The sequence below is a fragment of the Opisthocomus hoazin genome, chromosome 21 (genome assembly GCF_030867145.1).
Source record: "Opisthocomus hoazin isolate bOpiHoa1 chromosome 21, bOpiHoa1.hap1, whole genome shotgun sequence".
NCBI classification, from domain to species: Eukaryota; Metazoa; Chordata; class Aves; order Opisthocomiformes; family Opisthocomidae; genus Opisthocomus; species Opisthocomus hoazin.
Window position 1 is genome coordinate 10,167,132 of NC_134434.1, and position 12,008 is coordinate 10,179,139.

Below are 12,008 nucleotides of genomic sequence, written 5' to 3' on the forward strand. Positions count from 1 at the left end.
TCAACATAGTACTCTTGCTACCTGATCTTTCTAATGGGTAACTAGTGTGTCAGACATTAATTGCAAAGCCAACATTTAAAAAAAACCCTTGGGATTAAATATAGTATTTTGTTGCTCTGTAGGTATATGAACATTTTAATGCTTTCATTAAAAGTATTTTAAGTCATGAAGCATAATTACTTTCATACTGCTTTTCAGAAAGTAACTTGCTGAGGTCTAAATTTTGGTAAGATTTTTCGATAGGCTGCTCACCTTTCAGTGAAAATACTGTGATATATTGCAAGTGTTAGAGCATTAATTGACAGTTTGTGCAGTGAAGTCGCTATGTAGAATGCACAGGCTGCAAGATCGCTGCTACTACTCTGCATTTTTTGTAATATGTGCAATGTTTGATTATTTATTTTTAAATACACCTACATGACATGAGCTTTTTTACTGATAAATCCAAACTGTATCAGTGACAAGTAAGAAAGTCCTATGCAGAATGTATGTATTTAATAGAGAAGCAGGGCTTTAGCTCTCGTTAGCACCTGCAGGCATGGTGCTTGTCCCATTTAGGTCAGGACTGTGTCCTCTCTTGGCTAACATAGGTAGAAATGACCTAGATCGGGTTGTGCTTGGACAGACAAATGTACCAGCCGCAAACTGCTCGCTTCTTCCCCTCTGGCTTCGTGTAAGCGTGACAATGACTGCGTCTTGGATGTCCTCCAGATGTTTCTGTCCCGCCATATCTCCCAGTTGTGTAGGGAAATCAGGATTTTTACTCATTGCTCCCCTTCACTGAGGAGAATTGCCAAGCAGAACTCAAGAGGAGCAGCTCTGTGAGGGATCTGTGCAAGATCTGCAGTGAGCGGAGGTCAAGAAGCCTTGCAAAGCGCCAGGAACTGCCGGGAATGTGGGAGACCAAAGATACTGACGGTACCTGATGATTGAAAGTGCTGCTTTTCCAGCGAAAGAATTCCACACAAATGTTACGATCCAGAGTTCCTCGTGCCAGTGCTATCCCCCAAGTTCTCGAAACATTCTCAGATCAGTGAAACAGATATCTCACTGTTCCTGCCTTAGGTTTGAGAAGCCAATGGTTTACAGTAAGTTTCGTCTTTATGCAGTTCATTTCAAGGGTGAGAAGAGGTTTCATGCTTTACAGCGCTGACCTTGTGAGGCAAGCAAGCAAATATCATCGTTAACTGCTGACAAGTGATTCGTGTTTCACTCTGGGCTGATATCATTGAGCAACAAATCCTTTCAAGATGAGGTAGCGAGCTCAGATCCGGAGGGAAGGGAGTGCCTTGCATCACCCTGCAGCTCACTTCTTGGACGGCAGCCTCGCTGCTGGGCGCGGGAGGGAGCCCCATCCAGCCTTCGGCAGCCAGCAGCTGGCAACTGAGGCACGGTCTCCAGGGCTGGGGGAAAGCTGCAGAAAGGGGGTAAGTTCAGGCGTCCATGGGACGCCAACAGCACTGGAGAGGAGTCCGTAAGGACAAACTGATTTAGCAGTTGGTATCGTGTTAGTGAAACTTTTGAAGACATATTTAGAAATAGAAAAGCTTCTTTTGTTCTATGGCTGCACAAAAAAGGGCTTTGATTTCGTGAATTTCCCAATAGGAAGAAAAAGAACGCTTTGCATTCACAGATATTTCTCAAAGGATTTAGTGGTTTTGGACACTGGGAAATGTGAACAAATGTCTTTAACCAAAGAGTGTTCATTTTCAGAAGAGCATAGTTGTAGCTAATTTTCTGGAAGTGACGTCCTCTCTGTCTTTATAAATGGAAGAGTACACTGGAAACTCATTCCTCAGCATGTGGTATGTGTTCAAAGCAAATCGAAATGTAAGAATTACATTCTATTTCTTTCTATATAGAGGTTTAATCACACCACATTCCTTCAGCAGTAATGAGAACTGGCTGGCGTTATATCACATTTTTCCCCAGCTTCTGTGATGATATCAAGAAAGCAAGAGAGTCCTGCCCCTATTGTTAAGCTTTTTGAGTAAATTAAAAGGTTAAAACAGTGTTTTCCTGAGACAATTTTTAAAAAGAAAGATATTAAAAATTGTCCAGATTGTATTTCTTTCTGCTAGTCTTCCTTTCCTCAATTTCCCAGAGCACGTCATTGGATGAATCATAGATACTCTGGAGATCATGTAGTTAGAGACAGAGGGGATCAGGACAGAATCGCACCTCCATGTCCTTCTTCTCTACAATGTATTTCTGTTGTATGTGCAACTGTTACTGCTAAATGCCTGGGTTTGCCACCCAATAGTGTAGTTCTGAGGAGAAAAGCATTACAGTGGTAAATACCTAGGCAACCCCATTAAGATTTAAATGTATCACGTCCAGTTTTGTCTGAAGAGAAATACATTTGAAATATTTACACAAGTCTGTTCCCTTTCTAATCATGTCAATATTTTTCTTTTTTTGGTAAAGCTTTGTTAATGTTGGCAAAAAAAAGAGAAATTAAAAAAGAAATTATGAAGAACGGTGAACATTTATGCCACCAGTGTTCCCTGCCTCTTTCTTAGTTTGCCCAATTGACTCATTCCCTTTCAAGGCATTCCTATTTATTGCTTTGCAAAACATCATTTTGAAGAAGCCTTAGTCTGTTTGCGTGCCACATGGATTTTCACTAGCATGTCCTGTCTGTCCCAAGCCCGTTTCCACCATTAACAGCAAGGGTCTTGAAAGCAAGGACTTTATCGTCTTAATACAGTGCCCAATAACAAGTGGGCCTTATCTAAATTGCTGTCCCAACACACTGCTTGGTAAAACCTAGTCCTTAGACTGGATTAGCAGCCTTGACCTGCTCCATCGACATCTGTGCTTAGAACAGGCATCATTCTCCTAGTCTGCCTCTTTGGCGCAGGTTTTTCTTTTAATCCTTCTCTACTCCATTCATAACTTCTTACTGTAGCAAAAGTACTTCTTAAAGTCACTGCAAATACATCACATTTTTATCCTATTCCTGAATGGAATTCTGTCCTCCGTGGGCTTTCTGTCACCTTCCCTGCTGCTCTTCTGCATGAAAGGATCAAGCTCTCCTGAAGTCACGTATAAAGTGCTTCTGCATTTCTGGAAGAGAGACTAGGAGCAGATAGTTGTACTTTGCACGAGATTCCTTATTTCCCTTTGCAGATGATGAAAATTACCAGACTGGAGCATTGTTTGCGTTGCTGGTGAACTGAATGAATTACATTGAAGTATGCAGATGCACATGCTTAAATATCTGGTTTAACTTTGGCACCATTATTACTCAGGGACAAAGAGCGTTAACCCAGCGATGGAAGACATACCTATCAGAGTTACATGGTGAAGAAACATGTCTAGACAGGGGCTCTGGTTCTCAACTGAGACTCCCTTTGGCATGCAGAGACAGTGTTTGTGCAAGAGGTCAAGATTCAATCCATTTCTCAAGCTGGAGCTTGAGACGAAGCTTTTCAAGGGAAGAAACTAGGAAGGAAATCTCCACCCATACGCTGGCTACTGGGACAGAAGCTTCGAGCAGCAGACACCATAGCCCTCTGAGACAGGATGTGTCTTGGGGAAATGATGTGTCTCCGAAGGGAAATGACTGCAGCTGTGGCTACAAAAAAATGCATGAGCTCCCATATCACAGGATTTTCCAGTGGTTAGTCACTAAGATAACTTCTAAGCCCATCCATCCAGAACAGATTGGTAACTGATGCGCAGATATTCCATGCAGTTCTCTAGCCGTGTTATTTCCTCATCATGTCCTACAGGACAGCACTATCCTAATGTGGCTTTATAAGAACAAAAAAGGCAGATTTTAAAGAGACATGCATGGAACACAGAATAAATAGATATATTGCATTATGTTTTATTACTAGCCAGAGGCTAAAATTCACTTCCTGAAAGAGGTAAATCTATCGTAAGAATCCATGTCCTAGTGCTTGGACAAGTGACTGGATTACACCCATCTTCCAGCCCCATCGTCTAGCTCGAGTCACTGCTGTTTTCTGCTGTTGGATGTACAGTGTCTCACAACCCATGATGCGATGACAGGCTTTGCGTAGCATTTTTAGCAGCCCAGGGCCTAGCTTTAGTCTTTAAGCACAGAGAAGTATCTTAGGCCTAAAAGATTTTCCCTGACTTGTCTTCTGTTCAAAAATCAGTGGGAATGCTGCCTCAAAGTACAAACTAGGTCTTCAAAAGTCTGAAAAGAAGGTCTGTTTCTGAAAAATATTTCCTTTATTCTTCCATGATTTCCACTTGTTTACCCATAAAATACTGTTGATAATACAATTTCTTTAACAAACTCTTGGATGACTGGCTTTGTCAAGTGCTTTGAGAGCTACGTGCTAAGTATTCCAACTGAAATTACTGAGGTTTCCTGGAGAACCGCATATTCCCTCATGGAACTGCTCTGCAAGACTTCCTCGTGTTACTTTGTGAACAAAGCGACTGTAAAATCTCATCCTTAGATTTATTTGGCTGATATAAATATGCTCCTAAAAGACCTTACAGAATTAGACAGTTAGAAGCAGTCTCCTCTGAGTGACATGTTTCAAGAATTTACTACTGCACTACACCATCTGTCTCCAGATATTGTCTGATTCAACTTGACATTGTGTATTTGTCCCAGTGGTATGCAGCTGAGACAAATGAAGTGTTATTAGGAAGACTGTCAGCCCAAACAAGTATTTAAGAGAGTTGACATACAGCACTGTTTTTGAGCAAGCCATATTCTTTAGCCACTAAAGGAATACCAAACCTTCTCTAATCTTTCCTATCCCCCGTGCCCCAGCATCAATTTGAAATAACAATGCTGTTGTCTGCAAAAGATGAGCTGTGAAATCTCCTATATTGTAAGTCTCTCTGAGTCTTAATTATGCTGATACTGAGTGTGCTGCTGACAGCGATGCTGACTCAGTCCTGCTGCTATAAATTCACCCCTCAAACACTGTTGATCAACAGTGGTACATTGGAAGGGAGCTGCCATGTTAAATCAAAGTCTTGGTCTGGCTAGTTAACATCCTGCTTGGGCCACTCTGTAATGCTTTGGAAGGAGTAAAAAAATATTCTGTGATTCACCTCCCATCCATGCAGCCAAGGAAAGCAGAGATGCTTTCCCGACTCTCCCAAAACCCTTTTCTTTAACTTTGTAAAGTTATCTGGTAACACACCGGGGTTAAGGTGAGGTTTTCAAGAGGGCCAATTTATCCCATCCCAGTCTGTTGCAGGGACCGTGGCTGTTCGAGACAAAAACTGATGCAGATAGGCAACGAGGCTGGAGACAGCCTCTTCTCCTACCTAACACTGGCAGAGAAAGCATCTTGGGGCAGTGGAAACCGCTTAAACAAAACAGCCTTCACCTGGTGGTTCTGTTTTGCTGTGTTTCTTCAAGCAAGTGAAAGTTTTTCCATGTGTCTCATACAAGTTACTTCCAAACATTTCCATTCAAGACACGCGATTAATTCCAGGAGATTTATCAAACAATAACAATATTGTGTACTTCTACAGGTAATTCAATCTGCAAGGGTCAAAGAGAAAAACAGCTAACAAAGCCTTAACCCCACAAGACTATTATTTTCTGCTATGGGGAAGCAACCACTAAGACTCAGAATGAGCTGTCCCAAACTGCATACTGCATCTGCTCACGCCGCTTTGTGAATCACTGGAAAGAGCCCAGGCTAGCCGGCTTTGGAAGCGCTCTGCTTTCTCTTACAGTAACAAGTCTGTAGATGTTTATACACACGTTACGTAAAAACTAAATCTACAAATAAGATCAACTGTGACACAAAAGCATTTGCAGATTCAATAAACACAATTCCTCTTTTTTCTTAATCCAAATCCTAACACTTTCTGAACTGCAGAAATACCTGACCCACCCCACAATCTACTAGCTTCCTTTGTGCTTTAACAGAATCACCCACAAGTCCACTGTGAAAACAATGTGAGAGGATTTAAGGCAAAGTTATATCTAAAATTATTTCATCCTAAAAATTATAAAGCAAGGTTGCATGCCAGATAAGAGCAGCACAGATATTTAAGTAGGTTAGTGGGCCTAGTGAAGTGCTAAAAGTAACCTAAAGCAAAATCTGTCACCATGTGTCTTGAATCATTCTTTTATTCCACTCTTGAAACCCTTTAAAATAGGACTGGAGGAAAGGTGGTTTTTTTCCTTTTCTTTTTAGCAGTAGAATTCAGGGGCGATAGGTCTAATTAGGCAATATGTCTACTAAAAGATGTGAGGCCTTGGTTCTGCCATCAGATGTAAACATCCCACAAGCAGATGCATCTAACCACTACGTGCACATGCATTTATTCACCAACACAAAATCTGGGGTTTTGTTGAGCAAATGTCATCTCTCCTTTGTTCTGCAGAGTGCCTTGCACAGTTTGGTGGCTACAAATTTAACAAAAACTTGGATTATATTGCTAGAAAGACATTATGTTCCAATTTGAGTCTGCTACACGGTTGGCTATGAGGAGGTAAGCTTTCTGCTTAGTCAAAATGTTGGGATTTTTTTTCTGTCATGTTTATTCCTGGGGTTTTTTTTGTTTGTAACTATGGCACACTGAATTCTGTTGACAGCTACAATTCTGCTGTGCAATACAGCAGATCAAATTTTGCATTTTGCAGCAGCATAAGATCTGCATATGCTATCAGTTATACTGAACAGAAAAGCTTTTAAGGGTAGCCTGGAGAAAAGCTGCTTGCAGGAGTGGCCTAATCTTCTAATTTAAGTGATTTCTAGGATTAGTTGCTATTAAATTTGGTTTATTAGAAATTATTAGATCCCCATTGTCCGTCTTCCTTCAACTCTGTTTCTCCTTTCTGACTTTGTATAAATCCTGCACAGTTGTTACTATTCCTCCTCTACTTATGTTTTCCTTCTCTAATCCACGCCTGGCCACAGACTGCAGGTGTTGGTATACAATAAAGTACATATGGGGCAATAGCCTCAATTTTAGTAACTATATAAAACAATCTTTCTACACAGAATAAAGATTCCTGCTTAATTTGAGGCAAGTTTTGCAAAGCAGTTGTTCAGAAAAGGAATGTGGATGTCCTGCCTGTCCCATCCTCTTGACTTTATTTTTTATATTGATAACATTCTCGCTACTGTAAGTTATATGGATTGCAGCGATGTTTTCTTTTTTTTAGCCATTAGGGGAAAGGAAATGACATATGGAGAGAATTCAAGTCCCTCCTCATTCCTAGAGAGTCTATCCAGAACGTTAGTATGCTGAGCTCCATCCAAGTGTCGTTTCCTGCTCAGAATTGGGAAGGGGAGCTGAGGGTGGGAGGAGAGAGGGATACGTAACATTAAATCGCTGCTGCTGATTAACAGCAACGTTCCACCAGTGATTTCACGGTATTGCTTTGAACGGAATTGAACCTCTGCAGCCCAAATACGTGTAGCAATCCACTGATGAAAGAGCTATTTTTACATCTGTTTCATATAGTGGATAAAAATGATCTGGATGATGGAAATGTGCCTTGGAGATTATTCAAGATTTTCTGATAACTTTGTATATCCAATCTTCCACATGGCCATAGAGAATAGTTACATACTCCTAGTATTTTTACCACTATTTTACCACCGTGAACCTGTACACAAAGCAATGTTGCAGATGACAAATTAAGCAGCTTTCCACTATTTTTTTAATAGAGATACATGTATCTAAAAATCACACCTCCAAAAGAAGACCCCATGATTTTCATTTTCCATTGCAATGCAAATTGAGAAAGGTAGGAAATAAAGTAGAACCCTTCCTTGTTACACTGCCTCTTTTGTTGAGCTGATAGGTGTCATCCAACCTCTTCCGCAGTGCAATCAGCGCCACTGATTTTGCTTTTAGCGTGTCACTCAATTGAAACTCCCTTCCTGAGGTATGATTTAAACATCACTTCTGGATTTGGCCCATTGTTGTATTTTAATGATTAGCATAACATTTTAATGCGGTCAAGCAAGTTCTGCTTGACAAGAATTATCAGGATTTTTCTCCACCCTGCTTTAATTTTTCTCTCCTCTCCTTATCCCTTTAAATCCCAACTTCACTTCCCTCCCACTAATGACAGTCCCTAGGGCAGTGGGTGAACTGCAACCTGGAAACAGGCCACGGCTCTTCCACGAAATCTTCTGGCTTCTGCGGAAGAGCGTCCGTTTCCTGGAGCCGGCCCGAGACAGACAGTGCTCTGCAGTCAGCAGCAGGACTGGAGTCCAGTGACCCTTATTCCATATGAAGTGCCATGAAACTCACGGCAAATCGGTTTGTGCTTGGCCATCTGCGTGCTGAGTTTCTGCTGGACTCAGCAGCACCATGCTAAGGCTCAGTAAGAAGGAAGGGTTTGCCGAACACAACGAACGCCTCTGCACACTGACAGCTTGAGTGTTCTTGTGAATTCTTTTTTTCTGAAATTTCTGACTGGGTTGGGTACACCCCTCCCGACATTAGGAGGGGTCGCCTAGTTCCCTCTCAGACTTTTCTCCTAACACGTTCCCTTGAAGCTGAGTCAAGCTTAATTTTTTAACTGAGGCCAAAGGGTTAATGCGTTTCCTGTTTGGTTTTAAGTGAGAGTGCCAACTTTTTTGCCAACTAGCACCACTAGTCACAACTCACCTTCATTAATTACTTCTGATTTGAAGAACAGTACATTTTCCCCGAATTGTACATGCTCCCAAAGTTCAGACCTGTGCTTAAACATGTCGTACTTTATCACAAAAGAGATTCAATCTCACTGGGATAATCTTATATTCAGTTAAAGGATAACCATGACTAGAGGTGCCGTGGGTTAGCTAGAGGAATGGACATCAGGATTCCCAGGCTCCAGGTTAATTCCACCACTTACTTTCTGGATGTCTGTGGATAATTTTCTTGTATTGCAGTTTGTTCTGCTGCAAAATAGATTTAGAAGCAGAAGAGATCTGTGAAATATTGTTGGCTAGTGAATTCATTTTCCTGTAAACTTACAGCTGTTCTTTTTTGCTGATACACCACTCTGTAGTTTTGTGCAATTTAAATAATTCTGTATAGAGTAGCAGGAAGCAGCTTCACTTAAGAGAATATTTCACAGCCTAAATCATAGGGAAATAAAGAATAGATTTCTCCCAAAGTAACCTTTTCTAGCTTTTCCACAGTTTAAACTGTTCTTCCTGTAGTGGAAAGTGAACAGACAGGCTACTGAAGCGCAGGACTGCAAAGCCTCTGCTCTGCTGTCAGAGCCCAGCATCTTTGGGCACAGCAAGTGGAAGCAATCACACGCGCAGCATCTGCTAGCACCAGAATCTCAGAGGTGGTTGTTTGCTGGGATCTAAATCTCGCCATCGCTCCACAGATAAAATAGCGTTAGCAACAACAGCATTCCAAGCCCGTTGATGTCAGCAGGGGTCTGTTATCGTTGCTTTCGGCACAGAGGAGTTGGCAGACTGACACATAGGCCACCAGACGTTTATTCCAGCCCTTGCCCTGAATTAGGCATTTGCCAGATAAAGAAGGCTAGCTCTTAAATCTGGCTGGGCAACACAAAAAAAATCCCAAACCCCCACCAACCAACAAACCAAGAACCAGGAGCAATAACAATTTTCCTCTCCTTTTTTGCTCCTACCACTTTTTTAAGCTAGAGATGCAGCCTAATGGGTGGCTGCGATCCTAACCTCAGAAATAGTTTGCATTTTCTTAGAATAAGGAGTGACTCACCCCAGCCACTTACTCATAATCACTGTAGATTGTTGCTGGTGGAAATACGTGCTGCCAAGAACAGGACTCATTGGTGGATAGGCTGAACACATTTTTCTTGGATAAAAACAAAGTCTCAGTCCCCAGAAAGTTAATTATTAAGCCACTGAGCTGTCAGGCATCTAGAGAAAGATTTGTAGTGTTCTATTATTAACTCAATATAGTAATTCTGAAACAAATACTTCAGGAAAAAAATGTAGCGATAACACTATTCAATGTATTCTGCATTCTGATCCCCTTTACTATATATAGAAATAGAAAAGTCAAATTAACAGCATATATGCTAAAAAGTGATTAAAGCAAGGAGTTGTGTTTTAGAGTAACAGTACCCTGACATAGAACTTTTAAGAGATTATGCCTTATATTCAATATCTAATCTGGTTAATTATTCATAAATTAGCACGTAGATGTTTTCTGTTACTACAAGAGGTGCCCCGATGGATTTTATCTCGGTACTTTCTTAATAGGAAGATAAGGCGCATCCTACCAGAGTGGTCCAGACTGGGTGAAACTCCATGGCAGCCCCTTCACAGCAAACGCCGTTGCCTGTAGCACCCTCTCCTGGAAGATGCGATATTTTACAGAGTTAGAAAATAAACTACTCCAGAATTCTGCATTGTTTCACAAGTCACTGTCTCATTGCCCTTATAAACCCACAAACATAAAGTACGTGGAAGAAATTATTTCATTTATGAAAGCTGATCTTGCATAATTGCTTTTATATAGGTTAATTCTTTCCGTTCTCTACAGACAGTGACACAGAAATTCATGATTTTATAACCGGTGCTTTTAGGTCAAAGCTGGAGGTTTGACAACAAAGCAAGCGACGCACCAGGCTTCACCGCAGAAGCACAAAAGCCCTATTTGGTTGTTTTTCCCCCCAGCACATTAGAGGGTGCTGCAGGGTCTGGGGTGCCAGACCGGCCTCCTGCTCGTCATCCCATCACTGTCCACGGCTTCTTCCGCAGGTGCTGGGTGCTGCCGGCAGCCTCTCCCTCTCCGGTGGCCCAGGAGGCAGGCTGGGCTGGGAACGCGCCCCAGCCATGGCCCAGTCGCACCCTCCCTTCAGCAGCCCAGGCAGAGACAGGCTGGTGACACTGACATCAAGCTCTCCAGCAGAAGATGCAGTAGGGTTACAATAGCCCTTGGTCTGAGTGGCTTTAAAGACTCCTGCTGTAAAGCTTATTACCTGCTGCAGCTTTGTTTTGGGGTAAAAAAAAAAAGAACCGAAGTGGCACAGCCAAAAGTACGAAGTCATCATTAATCAGTTCAGGACACTGATTTTTGCAAGACAATATCTTTTGTGACAGGTAAGATCTGCAGCTGCTGCTAGGCCAACAACATAAGTGTCTCCAAGTCCACATTCTGAGCTGGATGGAGGAACGCGCACAGCTTAAAGAGCCCAGCAGAGCTGTGCTAACGCTGGCGCATTCACAGGTGACTGCTCTGCAGGAACCATTACTGCTGCTGACCATGGGAAGAGATGCAGATATATGCACAGACCAGGTACCTGCAACCTTTTGTAACACTGTCAGTACCCAGGGTCCAAGCAAGTGCCTTGCACAGAGAAGTCACATGGGTGCACACGTAATCACCAGGCTCCTGTTGAGGAGGGTGCCATTTCTGCAAGGTAGTAGTAGATTTGCACCTGTGATGCAAGCAACAACTTCTATGGCAATAACTCACTTAAAGACATCGTTGGTAGCAGTATATGAAAACGGTAATTCTAAGTTTAGAAAGTGTCCTTTAAAGATCAGGTATTCTTAATGAAGAATTCAGAGTTACACCCAAACCCACTCATATATGCATATGCACTTTAAAAGAGTCTGCTTGCCTCCTTCTGAGTCTAATGCACAAGACCAAACCAGATTCTTTCATCAGGTTCACTTAGCAGCATATCAGGGCTTTTTTTTGTTTTGTATTTGTTTGGGTTTTTTATTCCCCACCCTCCATAAAGGCAGAAACAAAGCCCATGGGAACTCTGGGAGAATTGCCTATACATTAGCTTCCCCCCCCACCTTTTATTAGTGATTGAAGAAGTCTAACATACAATGCTGAGGTGACACACTGTGTTTCAAATCTAAGTAAGTCAAGCTCATGAAAAACCTAGCCGTGAAAATCTGACCTCTCCTGCACCATCATAAGAGCTGGAGAAGGTCAGAGTGAGTCGATACAGTTATTCAGCCACACTGGCTCCTGGGACATTCCAGTTAATGAAATGGCTCAATCCAAGTTTTTCTGAAAAGCTGGAAAACAGGACTACTGTTCTCCCTCTCCACCCACTATCGCCCCAAGCCCCACCCTGC